Consider the following 20,724-nt stretch of genomic DNA (forward strand, 5'->3'; position numbering starts at 1 on the left):
CTGAAAAGGAGACACCATGCCTGCTTGGCCTCTTTGGATCTTGTAGGTTTCATATCCCTCATTGGGGTGTGCTACTCTGGCCTATTTTTTCTAGTGACTCAAAACACTGCTAGTTTTGGTAAGGGCCAAGAACAAAAGAAGGCTCTGCAACAGGTTCAGGCTGTCATGTAAGCTGCTCTGTCAGTTGGCCATATGATCCAGCTCATCCAATGGTGCCTCAAGTGTCAGTGGCAGATAGAGATGCTATTTGGGTCTTTGGCAGACCCCTGTTGATGAATAACAGCTCAGGAACTTAGGCTTTTGGAGCAAAGCCCTGCCATCCTCTGCAGATAACTGCTCTCCATTTGAGAGACAAGATTTGACTTGTTACTGAGCCCTAGTAGAGGCTGGACATGTAAGCACAGGCTACCAAGTAACCACGTGACCTGAGCTGCTCATCATTAATTGAGTGTGCTCTGATCTACAGTGTCATAAAGTCAGACTTGCACAGCAGCACTCCCTTATTAAATGGAAGTGGCATAAATGAGATTGGGCCCACGTAGGACCTGAAGCCACAGTAAATAGTATGAGGAAGTGGCCCAAATGCCCATGGTCCCCACTCCTGTCACATTACCTGTCCTTTTGCAGTCTGCACTTATGGCCTAATGAGGAGTTCCTTATGATCAGTTGACTGAAGAAGAGAAAACTTGTGCCAGGATTACAGATCTGTGTGATACGCGGCAGCACTACATCCCCTTTCTGGGATGTCCCTGAAGTACAGTGGTGATGGCGAATTCTCCCAATAGGCAAAAGTCTGAGCAATGTACCTGATTGTTCACTATTCTTGGAAACAGAAATGGCCAGATGTGCAATTGTATACTGATTAATGAGCTGTGACTAATGGTTTGACTTGATGGTCAGGGACTTGGAAGGAATATGATTGGAAAATTGATGACAAGGAAGTACAGGGAAGAGGTATGTGGATAGATCTCCTTGAATGGGCCAAGGAAGTGAAGATATTTGTGTTTCATGGGAAGGCTCATCAAAGGGTGACCTCTGCAGAGGAGGATTTTAACTATCAAGTGGCAAGGATAACGGGTTCTCCGGAAACCAGTCATCCTATTTCCTGGCCAATCCCTTCACTGTCAAGTGGGCTCATGAACAAAGCACCCACAGTGCCAGGGATGGGGGTCATGCATGGGCTTAGCAACATGGATTTACATTCACTAAAGCAGACTTGGTCACAGTCGCTGCTGAGTGACTAATCTGCCAGCAGCAAACACCAGCACTGAGTGCCTAATATGGCACCATTTATCAAGGTGAAGAGCCTGCAACCTGGAGGAAGATTGATTACATTGGATGGCTTCCATTATGGAAAGGTCAGTGTTTTGTTCTTACTGGAATAGACACTTCCTCTGGATACTGATTTGCTTTCTCTGCATGTAGTGCTTCTGCCAAAACTATCACCAATGGAGTTACAGAATGCCTTATCCACTGTCATGGTATCCCACACAGCATCACCTCAGATCAAGGGATTCACTTCACAGCAAATACGTGTGACAATGTGCCATGTTCATGGAAATCAGTGGTCTTACCGTGTTTCCCATTATGCTGAAGTAGTTGGTTTGATATAAAGATGGAATGTCCTTCTAAAGACAGAACTATGGTGCCAGATAGGTGGCAGTACTTTGCAGGGTTGGGGCAGTGTTCTCCAGGAGGCTGTATATGCTCTAAACTGCAGTCCACTGTATGGTGCTGTTTCTCCTATAGCCAGGATTCATGGGTCCAGAAATCAAGGGATGGAAATGGGAATGGCACCACTCACTATTACCCCTAGTGACACACTTGCAAAATTTTTGCTTCCTGTCCCCATGACCCTCTAGTGGTCTAGAGGTCTTAGTTCCAAAGGGAGGAATGTTGCTACCAGGAGATGCCACAATGATTCCATTGAACTGGAAGTTAAGAATGTCACCCAGCCACTTTGGGCTCCTCATGACTCTTCTTCAACAGGCAAAAAGGGATTTACTGTATTGGTTGGTGTGATTGATTGTGATTACCAAGAGGAAATTGCACTGATATTATATAATAATAGACATAAAGAAGAGTATGTGTGGAATATAGAAAATCACTTAGGACGTTTGTTCGTGCTACCATATCCTGTGATTAAAGTCAATGAAAAACTACAGCAACCCAAATCCGACATGGCTAGTAATGGCCCAAACCCTTCAGGAATGAAGGTTTGGGTCACTACATCAGGCAAACAACAATGACCAGCTGAGGTGCCTGCTTTGGGTAAATGGAATACAAAGTGGTTGGTGGAAGAAGATAGTTCTATTTATTTAATTGACCTTTAGATGAAGGTTTACAGAACAAACTAGTTTCTCATCAAACAGCTAGTACACTCATTGTTGTATGACATTGGTTAACAACCCCACGACATGTCAATACTCTCCATTCTCAGCCCTGGGTTCTCTTTTACCAGCTTTCCTGTCCCCTCCTACTTTGAAAAAATGTCATTGTAAATACCAGCTACGGCCACACGATCAATTGCAAAATTGACAACTGTAAATGTTATGAGTATTTCCTCCTTGTATGTGTGCATCAAATCTTTTTTTCTTCACTTACAAAATATAAGGTGTAAATGGAGCTAGTGTGTTTTCCATTGTGTGTGTGTTACTTGTATTATGTTACATGCAGGTATGACTTTATTTAGAGATGATATATAGTTTAAGGAGGTGTGTACACGTGTAGGTTGACAAGGGGTGGGCCGTGGTGTTTAAGGTTGTGTGTCAACTTGGCTGGACCATGATTCTGAGTGGTTTGGCAGTTATGATGTAGTTTGGCAATTAGGTATTGAGGTAAATTGGCAGTTATCTAATGATGTAATCTCCACGATGAGGTATGCTGTGAGAAGCCTATCAGTTGAAAGGAAGTTTCCTTGGTGGTGTGGGCTGCTTCCAGTATGTAAAATGGATGTTCCAACAATACACTCACTTTGGACCCTGAATCTGGCTCGTCATCATCTGACCTCTGGTTCTTGAGACTTGAGCTGACAGTTTACCTGCCAATCTTGGGATTCATCATCCTCTGTAGGCTGTGAATCAGCAGCCTGCAATCTTACCTGCTGATCTTGTGTTTGTCAGCCCCTCAGCTTATGTGAGTCAGGAGAAGCCTCCAGCTTGATGCCTAACCAATGGACTTGTGACTTGCCAGCCTCTACAACTGCATTAGCCATTTCCTTGATATACATCTCTCTGTGTATGCATGTATATACATATATATACATATATGTATATATATATTTGTATGTGTGTGTGTATATACATATACATATACATATACATATACATATACATATACATATACATATACATATACATATACATATACATATACATATACATATACATATACATATACATATACATATACATATACATATACATATACATATACATATACATATACATATACATATACATATACATATACATATACATATACATATACATATACATATACATATACATATACATATACATATACATATACATATACATATACATATACATATACATATACATATACTTTCACTGGTTTTGCCTCTTTAGAGAATCCAGCCTAAGACACTAACACAGAACCTTGAGAACTGAATGTTTTGAGAACTACTTGTCCTCCTGGTCAGTCCTGGTGATGACTAAAGAGAAAAAAAGGAGGGTGAAATTATAGTGTATCTAGATCTCTTCCTATTTCTATCTATTGTTTCAAGGCCACATACCTGAACAATCTGGGACACTGAATCTGGCTGATATGTTGCTGCTTTGTTTGTGAAATGTGGAATGGGTTTCTTTTTGCACACCCTGGTACAGCCCAGACAGCATTGCTGGTCTCCCCCTGGGAAGCCACGGCGCTTTGAGACGTTTTAAAAGACACCTTCGGATTTATTAGGAGAGGGTACAGAAAAGGTAGAAAGAGATATTCCTAGATTATTCAGCTTCTGTTCTGTCAAGACTAGCAATTTTCATGTTACAATAACAGAATTCTCATTTTGGACTCAAGGAATTGATTCTGCCTCTACCACTGTTCTTTGTTATCTCGAAAGATCATTCCCAGAAGAAATTGGTTAGGGAAAATGGCTCGTCAGTGACTATTATATCCCTTCTGAGTTGACGGATGGATCAGAGCTCTAGCACCCGCTATTCTCCTTGTTTTTCGGTCAAAATCTTATTGTTGCTCTTAGGTGTCACTGAGTCATGTTTGACTCATAGTGACTCCATGCAGCACAATACAACTTCCTGATAGGAAACCAGGGTGGTGACACCATGAGTTACTGCACTGGGTGACACCATCCATAGTGATGCCACTACCACTAGCAGTGGATGGGGGTTCTGACTTCTCCACGTGCTTTCTAACTTTTATTATTTTTTTTACTCTTAGCCATCTAAGAGGGAGAGAAGTAGTATCACATTGTGGTTTTGACTTCTCCTTAATAGCTAATGACCAAACAAACCCGTTGCCATCGAGTTGATTTGTGGTGCAGTGGTTAAGCCTTCAGGCACTAACCAAAAAGTCAGTAGCTCTAATCACCAGCCACTCCTTGTAAACCCTATGAGGAAATTCTACTCTCTCCCATCAAGTTGTTGTGAGTCAGAATCCACTTGATGGGAACAGGTTTGGTTTTGCTGTGGTAATAGCTACTGATGTTGAGCATCTTTTTATGTGCTTTTGATGAAATGTCTATTCAGGTCATTTGCTCATTTTTTTGTTTGGGTTGTTTGTCTTTTTCTTGTTAAGTTGTTGTTGCTATTAAGTGCTGTGAAGTTGGTTCCAACTCATAGGGACCCTATGTATAACAGAAGTAAACACTGCCTGGTCCTGCACCATCCTTACAATCCTTGTTATGTTTGAGCCCATTGTTGCAGCCACCGTGTCAATCCATCTCATGGAGGGTCTTGCTCTTCTTCACTTACCCTCTACTTTACCAAGCAGGATGTCTTTCTCCAGGGACTGTTCACTCCTGATAACATATCCAAAGTATGTGAACTTTGTCTCACCTTCTTTGCTTCTAAGGAGCATATACACATATACCTCCATAATACGACAAACAGACAGACACATGGTGGTATGTGTACATACATATGTGTATATATGTATATATGTGTATATATATTTTGACAAATGTACATTGGTATTAATAAGTATTTTAATATAAATAAGTTGTGTTTCATATCTTGTACCTTTTTTACACAGCACTGTATCTCTAAGGTCTATCTATGTTGCAATGTCAACAGCTAGCTCATTGCTTCACAGTTTCCATGATGTGCCTCCATATTTTATCTATCTACTCTCCAGATGATGACCAAGTTTAGCATACAATAATGCTACAGTGAACATGTTTGTACATGTTTTAGGCCTGTGAGAGAATTCCTTTGGGATACATATCCTGTTCCAGAATTGCTAGATCCTAGGAATACATATACTACATTTCCCCAACTAATGTTATCTTACTATCCTTAATGGCCACAAGTGCAAGTATATTCCTACATGTCCACTAGATCTAGTTTTTGCCAATCTGGTAGGTATAAAGAAAAATCTCATTTACACTTCTCTGACTAGTAATGCATTTGGACATCTCTTCTTATGTTTGGCAGCATTTTGGATTTTCTCTCATAGATATTGCCTGTTCTTATATGTTGTCATTTTTTCTGTTGAGTTTTTTGTTGTTGTTGATTTTCAGGATTTACTTATATATTGTGGTTATTAATTACTTGTCAGCTTTAGACATGACAAATATCTTCTTCCGTTCTATTTTCTTTCTATTACTCTTGTCTACGGGGGTTCTTAGTTGAAAAGGATTTCTTAGCTTTGACATAATCAAATTCACCCAAATTTTTTTCCTTACAAGTTTCAATTTTGGAGTTTTTATTTAAAAAAGAGCCATTTCTCACCTTAGGTAATAAAGACATTTTGTTCTTCTGTAAAGATTTACAGTTTTGGAAACTCTGTGGAGCAGTTCGACTCTGCCCTATAGAGTCAGTATGAGTCAGAATTGACTAGACAGCAATGCATTCTGGTTTATTGCTTTTTAAGGAGTTCATTCGTGTTAGATCTCTCAGTTCTAGGAGACAAGATCCATGAGAAAATGGATATGGTGGACATTTTGGAATGGCTCCATTCTGCACTCCTATTCAGAGTGGTTAAAAATTCCAAAGACCATTTTCAGCTAGAGTTCTGAGTATAAATTAGTTTTTACTAATTAAATGCACTCATGTGAGCTTTAAGAAGTGGGATTGAGGTGGCCACCATCCTTCAGCTTGCTGTTGACAAGCAAGGCTATGGAGGCCCATCTTTGTAGAATATCAGTCTAGGTTTCTGTTGTTTATTTACCAGTTTGGACTTGAGAAGCATTTTTCGTGGTGGCAGCAGTGACAGCAGCAGTAGGAGTTTTCTGACCTCTGACCAAAAAAAAAAAAAAAAACAACCTTTGCCGTCAAGTTGATTCTGACTCCCAGAGAACCTATACGACAGAGTAGAACTACCCTATACAGTTTCGTAGGAGTGCCTGGAAGATTTGAACCGCTGACCTTTTGGTTAGCAGATGTAGCACTTAACCACTACGCCACCAGGGTCCAAATCTATTCTCGAATGCCTTTGGACTTAATAGTCCAGTAGGGGCTCCCTAGCCCCTGTTTATCCAATTATTAAAAAGCAAAAACAAAAACTGAGAATATAATCCTCATTATTAAATCCCTTTCTACTTGAGAAATCTAGGGTTATTTTAATTTTCTGTGTCTGACTGATGCAGTATAAAGCAAAAAAAAAAAAAAAAAAAAGCTGTTGCCGTTGAGTTGATTCTGATTCTACAGGACACAGTAGAACTTCCCCACAGGGGTTTCAAGGAGTGGCTGGTGGATTCAAGCTGCCAACCTTTTGGTTGACAGCCTAGCTATTAACCACTGTACCACCAGTGCTCCATAGTGCCTAAGATACTTAAAAATGACAAATACTGATACCCATTGCTACAATATTGTTTCTACAACTATTATAAATTACAATTAAAAGAATTTCTACAAATCTTTTGCAGTGCAAGGCCACTGATACTTTAACATGCCTCTCTGATCATTTTCTAAGCAAATATGGAAAGACATTGTGCCATATGCCGATTGGATTTACTGAGTCAGGTTAGCAGGATATGCAGATTGATTAGTTATTTATGGAGGGAAAAAAGACTGCAGTAGTGCCTAATATCTCCTTGGTCATCTGGAAGATAGTATAAATAGGGAAATTATTTTCAAAAGACATCTGAAATTGGAAAATGTTCTCCTGGGCCAGCGTACTGGCCTTGGAGGGTTTTAAGTACATGAATGCAGCATATCCATAGAACAATCCCATTGCTACAAGATGGTAATAATATTTTCTGCATACCAAAACAGCAACAACAACAAAAAACAAACCCGTTGCCATCCAGTTGATCTTGACTCATAGCAACCCTATAGGACAGAGTAGAACAGCCTCATAGAGTTTCTAAGGAATGCCTGGTGGGCTTGAACTGCTGACCTTTTGGTTAGCAGCCATGACATTTAACCGCTATGCCACCAGGGTTTCCATTTTCTCTATAGAAGGTGATAAAACAATGAATGACTCTCAAACTCAGAGCTGAAAATTTAAAATTTATGTTAAATTACAATTAAGTTAATAAATTTTTAGCAAAAGGCTCAGGATAGATCCCAAATAAAAGAACATACGAACTTAAAATAGCTGATTGCAATACTAAGATGTGAGAGAGGGTGGGAAGGAAGAGAGAAGAATGAGAAGATGCCTTATTTACCAACGATGTGGAGAATTGGTGTTACCCGTCCAGAGTTGGACTTTCCTCTAGTATTTATAACAACTTACTTTTAAAAAGGAGAAAGAATAATAATATTTGCATCACGTCAGTTTTCTTCTCAGTGTTTTCTGCGTGGCAACCTTCACCTTCTTGTTCCTCACACTGTAAATTAGGGGGTTCAGCATTGTGATCACTGTAGTGTAGAACACAGAGGTCACATTCTCCTGAGCCAAGGAACTGGCTGTGGAAGGTTTAGATACATGGATGCAGTAGATCCATAGAAGATTCCCACTGCTGTAAGGTGGGAACTGCAGGTGCTGAAGGCTTTGGACCTGCCCTCTGTGCTCCTGATGTGGTGGATGCTGGAGAGGATTAAGGCATAATAGACAAGGACTGTTGAACTGTTGACTACAATGTTTAATCCAGCCAAAAAGAAACCTGTGAGCTCAATGTCATAGATGTTAGAGCAGGAGAACTTCATGAGAGGGAGGATGTCACAGAAATAATGACTGATGAGGCTCTCACAATACGACAGTTTTAACATGAGGGTGATCCCTACTGTTGAACCAATGAGCCCCATGATGTAGGCCACAGCCACGAACAGAGGAGATTTGATATGACACAATGATGTTATAAAGCAAAGGGCTGTGGATGAAACATAGCTGTCATAGGCCATCACTGTCAGTATGTAACCCTCAGCAATGACTTAAACAAGGAAAACATAGAGCTGTGACATGCATTCTGCATAAGATATGATGTTCTTCTCTGACACAAAGTTCACCAGCATTTTAGGAGTAATGACAGAGGAGTAACACATATCTACAAATGACAAATTGCTGAGGAAGTAGTACATGGGGATGTGAAGCTGGGAATTCAGACAAATGAGCATGATCATGCCCAGGTTCCCCACCAAGGTGATCATTAGATCCCTAGAAAGAGGAAGAAGAGAGGGAGCTGGAGCTCTGGCCCATTTGTTAATCCCCCAAAATGAACTCTGTCACAGTAGAGTGATTTTCTGCAGGCATTCTCCTGGGGCTGGGAAAGAAAAGCTTCATGAAAAGCTGTAATCATCCTTGATGAATGTAGTTTTGAGCATTCGTCTCAAGCTTAGAGATCCCGGACTGTTTCTTTCTTTGTTTGTTGTAAAAATGTAACGTGATATTGGCCTATTCAACATTTTTCAGGAGTACAATTCAGTGAGACTTATTGTATCAATCATGTCATGCAACAATCACCAACATCCACTGCCAATTTTTTCATCACCATAAACAGAAACTCAATGTGTTCTAAAAATGCTTCTGCTTTTGCTCCTGTCTTCTGCCTCTGGTAAACACTTCTAAACTCTAATGTCTATACACTTGCCTATTCTAGGTATAGCATATTAATGAGCTCATACAATATTTGTTGTATCGTGATTGGCTTATTTCACTCAGCCTAATGTTTTCAAGGTTCATCCATGTCATGGCCTGGATCGGAAGACTTAATATTGTCAAGATGTCAATATTACCTAATGCCATATATAATTGTAACACAATCACCATCGAAATTCCAATAGCCTTCTTTGCATAAATGGAAAAGCCAATCCTCAAAATTATATTGAAATGCAAAGGGTCCCAAATGGCCAAAGCAAAACTGAAAAAGAAGAATGGAGTAGGAGTACTCACACTTCCTGATCTCAAAACATATTACAGGCAGGACCTTGGTTATGAATGAGGTCTGTTCATTACAGTGTCTTTAAGTTGAATGTGCAGGTAAGTGGGAACAGGTAACTACAATTCTTTTTTAGCCTTACTTTAGTGTAAGGAAAGCGTCGAAGTCTTTCCAATGATTTAAAAGCTTCATTGCAGCAATGGAAGATGATTGTGATGAAGAATTTGTTGTGAGTGGGGTTGGTTCAATCATTACAAAAAAAAAAATTTTTTTTTTAATTTCAAAGTGAGGGCAAATTTACATAACAATAAAGGGCAAGGAAGTGTTGTCTGTAAGTCAGGTGCTCCTAAAGTGAGACTGCCTGTATAAAGCTACAGTAATCAAAACAGTCTGGCACTTGTATATTATACACCAATGGAATAGAATCAAGAGTCCAATGATAAGAGCACACATGTGTGGTCAATTAATCTGCGACTATGGTGTCAAATCCAAAAAATAGGGAAAGAATAGTCACTTTAATAAACGATGCTAGGACAAGTGGATTCCACATGCAAAAGAATGAATGTAGACCCATACATCACACCATATACAAATACTAACTCAAAGTGGAGCAAAGACGTAAATGTATGACCTAAAACCATAAAACAATTAGAAGAAAATATAGAGGTAATGCTTCAGGACTTAGTCTTCAACACCGGATTCTTAGATATGACACTAAACTCACAAGCAACAAAAGAAAATATAGACAAATGGGATCTCATCAAAATTATAAACTTCTAGACTTTTTGTTAATGCATCTGCCCCTCACTCCTGCTGTTTACTGGGAGGAAGACCAGCACCTAAGTATTTCAGAGATCATGTAGATGAGATGAAAAGGGGCCAAGATCTTGAACTTTTACCACTTTGTTTTTCAAATATCCTAGACCATTGGTCCTCAAAGTGTTGTCACTGGACCATTGGCATCACCTGGGGCTTTTTAGAAATGCCAGCTCTCAGGCCTTGCTCCAGACCTACTGGATCAGGAATCCTGGGGATGGGGTCCAAGCCCAATAATCCATGTTTTAACAAACTCTACAGATGATGCTTATGCAGGATAATGTTTGATAACCTTTATTCTAGAAGAAAGAAGTAGTAGGTTTCATATTTTGAAGCTGGAGATATGTTTTGCAGTAAAAGTGAGATTTCCCTGTCGTTTATGCCATTTCCAAATATTCACTGAATGTGAGCATATGAATACCTATCTCAAATCTGTGCAGCGTCAGGGTGATATATTAGTTACACCTGAATCATTGCGCGGCAAGTCAACTGCTGCACCTGAAAAATGAAGGAATTAATAATATCAATTCCCAAGGTGGTTGTAAAAATGACATGGGATTATGCACATTTAGAAATATTTTTTTGAAATATTCAGAATGTATAAAAATATGAGATGTCATTAGGTGGCTGGAATTTCTTGTTTTTTCTTGGGGTTTGAGGACCTAAGACAGTGGTTCTCAACATTGGCTACATAGTGCAACTGCCTGGAGTATTTAATAAGTATTGTTGTCTGGGTCCCACCCACAGAAATTCTGATTTAATTAATTGATCTGTGGTGCATCTTGGGCATTGGCACATAGTGTTGTCAGAAACTACTGAATGGCAAGTGGTTTTATTACAAAGAAGAAAACAATTTCACTCCAGATAACAATATATTTTTAAAAATCTTACCTATTCCCTTGAACCCAATCTGAGTAGCTTGAAACAATAGGAAATATAGAAAACCCACTTTGAATATACCATTTCCAGAACTCAAAATGCTTTACAAAGCAGTGCAGGGTAAACACTGTTCACTCAGTGCAGAGCAGACATAAATGCCATTGCATAGGAAAATCTATTTTTACCAGGCCATCAGATGCTCAGGATTCCTGCCGATAAGAGCACAGCACACAGATGAAAGTGTTTAGAGATGAAGGGAACCATGCTTGTAAATAGGTTGCATTAGAATCAGGAATTCAACAAGGGAAAGGTTAGTCCAAAGGACTAATAGACCACAGCTACCACGTTCTCCACCAGACACAACTAGGTGGAGCAGGCTTCCACCACCGGCTACTTTGACAGGGATCACAATAGAGGGTCCCAGACAGAGCTGGAGATAAATGCAGAACAAAATTCTAACTCACAAAAAAAGACCAGACTTACTGGCCTGACAGAGACTGGAGAAACCCTGAAAGTGGCCTGTGGACACCATTTTAGCTCAGTAATGAAGTCACTCCTGACTTTCAACCTTTAGCCAAAGATTAGAGTGGCCCATAAAACAAAACAAGACTAAATGAGTGCATCAACCCAGGGGTAAGGATGAGAAGGCAGGAGGAGACAGGAAAGCTGGTAATATGGAACCCAGGGCTGAGAAGGGAGAGTATTGACATGTTGTGGGGTTGGTAACCAGTGTCACAAAACAATATGTGTATTAATTGTTTAATGAGAAGCTGGTTTGTTCTGTAAACCTTCATTTAATGTACAATAATTAAAAAAAAGAGGAAAAAAAGAAACAGGAGTTCATGGGGAAATATTTTTCTCATACAATTATTTTCAATCTGCCATTAAATACCTGTGCTGAGGAAAAAATGGAACACAGCCTCCTGGAACTTTTAGGGAATTCCTTGGTTTCAACAATCAGGAAATAAATATCAGAAAATGAGAGAATAATACATACATATTTTTTTGTATCTAGTCCTATACTTACTCAAAGGACCTGACAGTCTTGAAAATGGGTCACTAAGATTGGGATTCTTGGGATCTTTTTATAGACACAGAGGCAGAACCTCTCCTGAGAAGCAGTCACTCCAGAGATTGGGGTCCTCACTATTGGAGCAATTAGAATCTTGATTTACACCTGTGTTGTAAACCATGTTTTTGTTTTTCAGGTGTGATAATTTTCCCTTAGTTGGGAGAATTGTTTTGCAGGTTCAGAAGCTTAGCGTCTAATGCCAACATTGTAATATCTTGCCACCAACAGCTCCATCATCGTCACCACCACACATCAGCCGTTACCAGCAACACTGTCATCAATTACTACCATCTGGTCATCGTTCGTTATCCACCTAAAAGATTTTACTAAAACAAAGTATAGTTTCAGGAAAAGAATGTTAAATTTGTAAGGAATGTTACATTTCTCACCCTGATGCTTTACTTATAAACTGACACAGTTGTGTGACAGAAGGTTGAAAGGCATAAGAAGTAGGCTCATGAGACCTCTTCACTCATATATTTTCATTCTTAAGGGGAATGTGTTCAAAAGAAATTTTCCTATTTGAGAATATGTTCAGTAACATATTACTGATAATATGTTGCCAATGAAGATTTTTATAATTAAACTTATTTTGAGAGAATTGTAGACTCCCATGCAGCTATAAGAAATAATACAAAGAGATTCCACGTGCCATTTACACAATTCCCCAGATGTAACATCTTGCAAAACTATAGTACAATATCACAGCTAAGATACATTGATGCTATTCATTGATCTTATTCCTATTTCCCCAGTTTTACTCATACTCATTTGTGTGTGTGTGTATTTAGTTCTATGCGATTTTGTCACTTCTGTAGGTTCATATATCCACTACCACAGTTAAGATAAGAATAGTTACACCGAAGAAGGATCCTTCATGTTGCCTTATTATTTTTTTTAAATCGTTCTCTTCATTTTCTAATTTTAAGAAATATATGCTTTGGTATCCTGTTTTTCTCCAAATGTAGCCAGTTATTTTTCTTCAGTATTATTTAAACTCACCAATTTAAACATTTTATGTGTTTCAATCCATTGCAGTTATTATTTTTGGATGCCGAATTTTTTCTATCTTTCGCCTTGGACACACATACATTGGACAATGTATATATCAAAGGTCCTTTTGACCTGATCATGTGTTGTTGTTGTTGTTAGGTGCTGTCGAATCAGTTCCGACTCACAGTGACCCTATGTACAACAGAACAAAATACGGCTCGGTCCTGCACCATCCTCATAATGGTCATTATGTTTGAGCCCGTTGCAGCCACTGTGTCAATCCAACTCCTTTAGGGGCTTCCTCTTTTTTGTTGACTCTCTACCAAGTATGACGTCCTTTTCTGGGGACTGGTCCCTCCTGATAACATATCGAAAGTACTTGAGACCAAGTTTCACTACCCTTGCTTCTAAGGAGCATTCTGGCTGGACTTCTTCCAAGACAGGTTTGTTCATTCTTCTGGAAGGTTATGGTATGTTCTATATTCTTTGCCAACATTATCATTCAAAGGCATCAATTCTTCTTTGGTTTCTCATGAGCACAATTGTTTTGGAATTTCCGTTCTTTGCAAAGTTATCCATAATTTGTGATGATCCACACAGTTGAATGCCTTTGCATAGTCAATAAAACACAGGTAAACATCTTTCTGGTACTCTCTGCTTTAGCCAAGATCCATCTGATATCAGTAATGATATCTGTGGGTCCACATCCTCTTCTGAATCTGGCTTGAATTTCTGGCAGTTCTGTGTCGATGTACTGCTGCAATGGTGTTTGAATGGTCTTCAGCAAAATTTTACTTGTGTGTGCTATTAATGATATTGTTCAATAAATTCTGCATTCCACTGGATCATGTTTCTTTTGGAACGGGTGCAAATAATGGACCTATTCCAGTCAGTTGGCCAGGTAGCAGTCTTCCAATTTCTTAGCATAGATGACTGAATGCTTCCTGCACTGCATCCCTTTATTGAAAATCTCAACTGGTATTCCATCACTTTCTGGAAACTTGTTTTTTCACCAGTGCCTTCGGTGTAGCTTGGACCTCTTCCTTCAGTACCATGACTTCTTGATCATATGCTATTTCCTGAAATGGTTGAACATTGACCAATTCTTTTTTGTACAGTGACTCTGTGTATAATTTCTATCTTCTTTTGAATCTTCCTGTGTTATTAATATTTTCCCTGTAGAATCCTTCAGTATTGCAACTGGAAGCTTGAATTTTTCTTCAGTTTGTTTGGCTTTAGAACTGCAAAGCGTGTTCTTCCATTTTGGTTTTTTATCTCCAGGTCTTTGCACATGTCATTGTGATACTTTACTTTGTCTTCTCCAGCTGGTCTTTGAAATTTTCTGTTTAACTCTTTGACTTCATCATTTCTTTCCTTTGCTACAGTTGTTCTATTCTCAAGAGCAAGTTTCAGAGTCTCTTCTGACATCCACTTTGGTCTTTCTTTCTTGTCTTTTTAATGACCTTTTGCTTTCTTCTTGTGCGATGTCTTTGATGTCATCCCACAACCTGTCTGTTATTTGGTATTTAATATTCAACTCATCAAATCTATCTCTTGAGATGGTCTCTAAACACAGGTGGGATATACTCAAATTTGGCTCTTGTGGGCATGTTTTAATTTTCTTCAACTTGATTTGAACTTACATATGAGCAACTGAAGGTCTGTTCTGCAGTAGGCCTCTGGCCTTACTCTGGCTGATGATATTGAGCTTCTCCATCATCTCTTTCCACAGATGTAGTTTACTTGATTCCTGTGTAATCTCTCTGGCGATGTCCACAGGTATTGTTGCCCTTTATGTTGTTGAAAAAAGGTATTGTTTTTCTTTTCCTTTGAATATTCAAAGTAATTTGTCTTTTCAAGAAATTTATAAAATAATTTTTTGTATTTATGCTTATGTTTCTCTGCATTTCTACCTGCAGATCTGAAATTTGTTTGAGGCCACTTCTCCCCCTCCTCCTCATATTTTTCAGTAGTGCAGGCTTGTTGGTTACAATTTTTTTTGTCTTTTGTTTTCATGAAAATCTTCTTATTTCAAATTTTTGAAAAATATTTTTGCCTATTATAAAATACTGTTGCTGTGGGCTGTCTAGTTGATTCCAGCTCACAGTGACTGTATTTGATAGAGTAGAACTCCTCTAGAAGGTTTTCTAGGTGATAATCTTTACTGGAGCAGAATGCCAGGCCTTTTTTCCCATGGTGATTCTGGGTGGGTTTGAACTATCAGCTTTTCAGTTAGCAGTTGAGTGCTTAACCATTGCTCTAGTAACACTCTTTAATATAGAATAGTAGATAGATAATTTTTTCAATGTTTTAAAGATGTCATTCCATTATCTGTGCCTTTCATTGTTTCTGATAACAAGACTGTTGACATTCTTATTTTAGCTCCTTTGAAAGCAATGTGTCTTTCATTTCTAGCTGCTTTCAAGCTTTTTTTCTTTTATCTTTGATTTTCAGCAGTTTGACCACAATATACCTAGTTGTGGTCTGTTTTATATTCATGTTCAAGTCAACTTGTTGTTTCTTTGTGTTCATGTTCTTCATGAAATTAAGAAAGTTTTTATGTATTCTCTTTTCAAATATTTTTTTGCCCAATTCTTGCTTGACTCATCTTTTGGAACTCTGATTACACATATTTGGGCCATTTAGTGTTATCCCAAAGGTTTTGGTTAATACATTCTTTTACTATTATGTCTTTTCTATTTTAGTTTTGATAATTTTTATTGACTTATCTTTTGTTTCAAGAAGCCCTGATGGCACAGTCTTCGCTGTGCCTAGTCTGTTGTTAATTTTGCTCATTAACTTAATTCTGCTCATGAGGAACATGTACATAGATCAATAGGCAGTTGTTCAGACAGAACAAGGAGACACTGCGTGGTTTAAAGTCAGGAAAGTTATGCATCAGGGTTGTATCCTTTCACCACACTTACTCAATCTGTATGTTGAGCAAATAATCTGAGAAGCTGGATTATATAAAGAAGTATGGGGCATTAGAATTGGAGGAAGACTTATTAACAACCTGCATTATGCAGATGACACAACCTTCCTTGAAGCACTTCCTGATGAAGATCAAAGACCACTGCCTTTGTTATGGATTACACCTCAACATAAGGAAAACAAAAATGCTCACAGCTGGACCAATAAGCAACATCATGATAAATAGAGAAAGTATTGAAGTTGTCAAGGGTTTCATTTTACTTGGATCCGTAATCAAGACCCATGGAAGCAGCAGTCAGGAAATCAAAAGACACATTTCATTGGGCAAATCTGCTGCAAATGACCTCTTTAAAGTGTTGAAAAGCAAAGTTGTCACGTTGAAGACTAAGATGCACCTGACCCAAGCCATGGCATTTTCAATTACACCACGTGCATGCAAAAGCTGGACAATGAATAAGGAAGACTGCAGAAGAATTTACACCTTTGAATTGTGGTGTTGGTGAAGAATAGTGAATATCCCATGGCCTGCCAAAAGGATGAACAAATCTGTCCTGGAAGAAGCACTACCACAATGCTCCTTAGAAGCAAGGATGGTGAGACTGCATCTTACGTAATTGGACATGTTGTCAAGAAGGATCAGTCCCTGGAGAAGGACATCGTGCTTGGTAAAGTAGAGGGTCAGCAAAAAGAGGAAGATCCTCAATGAGATGGATTGACACTGTGGCTACAACAATGGGCTCAAGCATAATAATGATTGTGATCCTGGTGCCACACTGAGCTGTGTTTCGTTGTGTGGTACAGAGGGTTTCTATGAGTCAGAACCCATTCAATGGAACCTAAGAAGAACAACAGTCTGTTGCTCATATTGACTCATAGTGACCCTGTAGGGCAGAGTAAAACCACCCCGTAGAGTTTTCAAGGAGCGCCTGTTGGATCTGAACTGCCAACCTTTTGGTTAGCAGCTGTAGCACTTAACCACTAATCTATTGACAGAATTGGGAGTGGCTTGCTTTTATTTTTTTTTCAGTCTGCTGTTAAGCCAATCTAATGAATTCTTTACTTCCAATTATATTTATTAGCTTGAGAATTTCTACTTGATTTTTTTATTGTTTCTCTTGATTTCACCATCTGCTGGCCATTTTGTCCATTTTTATCTAAATTAAAATATGTTTATACAAGTCAGTGCATATTTATTTTTATTTTCCAAGAGACTTTCACATCCAAGAAGGCAAGGACCCTACTTTACAGGTTTTAGTAGCTCTTATCAGGGTGTAGCTTAGTCTAAGAGTTAAGAATGAGGGACTCGAAGTCAGGCAGGTGTAGGCATGAGTGTGGGCTCTGAAACATATTGTCTTCCTGAGTCCCTTACCGTTAAAATGGGTATCACTATTGTGAGGAATAAATAAGATTACATTTGTATGGTACTTTTGGATCATGGTGCCAGTGGTCAGTATAAGGGTATTGCATCTGGTACAGTATTGTGCACTCAACAATTGGCAATGATAATTATATTTTTCACAATAATTTTTTTTCTAAATAGTGCTGAGTAGTTGTTAATTGAATGAAAGTATTAAGACTATGAAAGCCAAATCAAACAATATCAAGGGTGTAAACAAACATTTCTTCTTCCTTAGGGAAGGTAATCTCTAAGGCAATGATCTTCAGGGAGTCTCTGTCTTAATTATCAGTTTATCAGAATTTGTAATTCAAAACAAAACTTAAATCACCTGTTATCCACTGGTTAGGGAAAGAAACTCTCTTCTGCCTGGAAGCTAGAGAGGAAACTTTGGGTAAATAAGGAATTGGAGATCATGTTCTTCAGTGCAGAAAGAGTTACAAGATAAATCCGAGGTTCTTATCCTTTGATCAGAACTGGGAGAAGAGCGTTTTGACCCAAAGCTGTCATCTATTTTCTAGGGCCTTTTCCCTTCCCAGGACAATTGTGGCTAAGAGACAGTAGAGTCTTTTTTCGTGGCTGTTTAACTAAAGGAAGAGGAGTGCCTGCCTAATCTGTTCTGTCAGTAACAGCACAAACTATAGAAGTCAGACTGCCTGAGTTTACCTTCTGGTTGCAACCCAGTAGTTTTGAGACTTTGGGCTAGTAATGTAGTCTCAGTGAAATAATAATAATAATATTGTCACATAGCATTTAGTGCTAAATAAGTCTTCGCTTTAAAAGATTAATATCAAACCTGTAGCCACTGGAGCTAAGAGCTCTGGGGAAAACAAAAGAGTGCATTCAGTAATTTACTCAGTTAAATTCAGTCCAGGGATTAATTGCACTACTTCTGGCTCTGACAAGAAAGGAGACTTCTCTGATTCTTCTCACTATATTCTCATGGAGACCTGGTGGCATAATGGTTAAGAGCTATGGCTGCTAACCAAAATGTTGGCGGGCCAAAATCAGCCACTCCTTGGAAATCCTATGGGGCAGTTCTACTCTGTAGTATACGGTTGTTATGAGCTGGAATCTATGGTAATGAGTTTTCTTTTCTTTTTTTTTTAATATTCTCATAGAGTGTAAATTCGATAGTGACAAAGAATCCCTGCTGGGTAACTGCTCTCACCCTCTGTCAAGACCAGCCTTTCTCCAAATTATTAACTAGCCATCTTCTTGCTCTGATCCAGACTCTTATTCAGAGGTGGAATCTCTGATGACAATCACAGTGACTTCTGCCTGTCAGGCCTCTCTTCAGAGAAGAGCCCCAGATTTCAGCAACTGAAGCAAAGACACAAGAGGGAGGGACATAGAAAAGATATTCACTTTTTTTTTTGCCACCGTTCTCCCCAGCAGCACCAGCTCTCACCAGGGAGATAAAATTTAGCCTCATATGGACTCTGGACAGTTAAAATCACTTGGTGCTGTGAAGACAGATCCATAGCAAATAGTGACCCCTTTTCTTTAGCAATTTTAGTCTCTCTGTATGGATTTCATTCCCAAGAAGGCTGGGGGGACAGATGTTGGGAGGGTAGTGGTGATATTTCTTTCCCTCTAAGTAGTCCTTTTCTGTTATCACCATAGAGTATCCAAGAGGAGAATGGTAACCAAGAACTCTTCTGTGACAGAGTTTATCCTCGCAGGCTTAACAGACCAACCAGGACTCCAGATCCCTCTCTTCTTCCTGTTTCTCTGCTGCTATGTGATCACTGTGGTGGGGAACCTGGGCTTGATTACTCTGATTGGGTGATCTCTCACCTGCACACACCCATGTACTTTTTTCTCTTTAACCTCTCTTTAATAGATATCTGTTAGTCCACTACCATCACCCCCAAAATGCTGATGAGTTTTGTCGCAAAGAATAATATCATCTTGCACACAGGGTGTATGACTCAGCTGTTTTTCTTCTGCTTCTTTGTTGTCTCTGAATCCTTCATTCTGTCAGCAATGGCATATGACCGCTATGTTGCCATCTGTAAACCATTGGTGTACACAGTCACCATGTCTCCAGAGGTTTGTTTTCTCCTTTTGTTAGGTGTTTATGTGATGGGGTTTTTGGGTGCTGTGGCCCGTACAGGAAGCATAATGAGTCTCAAGTTCTGTGCTCATAACCTTGTCAGTCATTTCATGTGTGACGTCCTTCCTCTCCTTGGGCTCTCCTGTAATAGCAAGCATGTGAATGAGCTGGTGGTATTTATTGTTCTAGCCATTGTCATCGGAATGCCTGTTGTCACCATCTTCATCTCTAATACTCTCTAGCATTCTCCATATTAGTTCCACTGAAGGCAGGTCCAAAGCCTTTCGTACCTGTAGCTCCCACATAACTGTGGTTTCTCTTTTCTTTGTTTCTGGGGCTTTTGTATATCTCAAACCACCTTCCATTTTGCCTCTTGACCAAGGAAAAGTGTTCTCCCTGTTCCATACGATTGTGATGCCTCTGTTAAACCCATTAATCTATAGCTTGAGGAATAAGGATGTGAAAGGTGCCCTGAGGAAAACCTTGAGAAGAAAAACATATTCTTGAGAAGGGAGCAATATTTGAAGAAGGGGATCTAATATTTTGCTTATTAGTGTGTGTGTGTGTTTTCAATGAGGTATCCAAAGTCCAGTGTTTTCTCTCCTAAACAGAAAGAGAATTTTATGTTTTTATTTTTGGACGAGTGTTTAGTGCAGACCTATTTTCCCTAACTGTCACCCCACCTTGATTATTCCAAGATTCTTTATTTTATGCAGATTGTTTCTAAAATCAAGGATTGTGTCATCTTTAGTGCACCATACAATTCATTTAATCTAGCCTTCTCATTTAACAGAGCACACATTGGAGACTCAGAAATATTGCATATGTTCCCCAAGGGCACACAACTATTTGGTGCCCCAACTGGCCCTGGACTTCAGGGCCTTGAATCCCAATCTGCTTTGTTTTCGTTTATGCCATATTTTCTTGTTCCATTGACATGCTCACAGATTACATTTTAAAGGTATGATAATTAACACTTTAAAAACCTGTTTCTGTTTACAATAATGTCATGAAACTTCTCAAAAAATAATTTTTCAATATTACTTTTTTTTTCTTTTAAGTAAGGTAGAAGGTAAAATTTTGCTTAAGTTGATCCTTTCTGAATGACATGAGAAGTG

At 39.0% G+C, this 20,724-nt stretch overlaps 2 pseudogenes; one reads left to right on the forward strand and one right to left on the reverse strand.

Annotated features, from left to right (window-relative positions):
• Positions 1–7,876: 7,876 nt before the first annotated feature.
• LOC100659016 (olfactory receptor 8A1-like) lies at positions 7,877–9,044 on the reverse strand (annotated as a pseudogene).
• A 10,062-nt stretch (positions 9,045–19,106) lies between these two features.
• On the forward strand, positions 19,107–20,318 carry LOC100677326 (olfactory receptor 8B12-like; annotated as a pseudogene).
• Positions 20,319–20,724: the final 406 nt, after the last annotated feature.

Source organism: Loxodonta africana, chromosome 15, assembly GCF_030014295.1.
Source record: "Loxodonta africana isolate mLoxAfr1 chromosome 15, mLoxAfr1.hap2, whole genome shotgun sequence".
NCBI classification, from domain to species: Eukaryota; Metazoa; Chordata; class Mammalia; order Proboscidea; family Elephantidae; genus Loxodonta; species Loxodonta africana.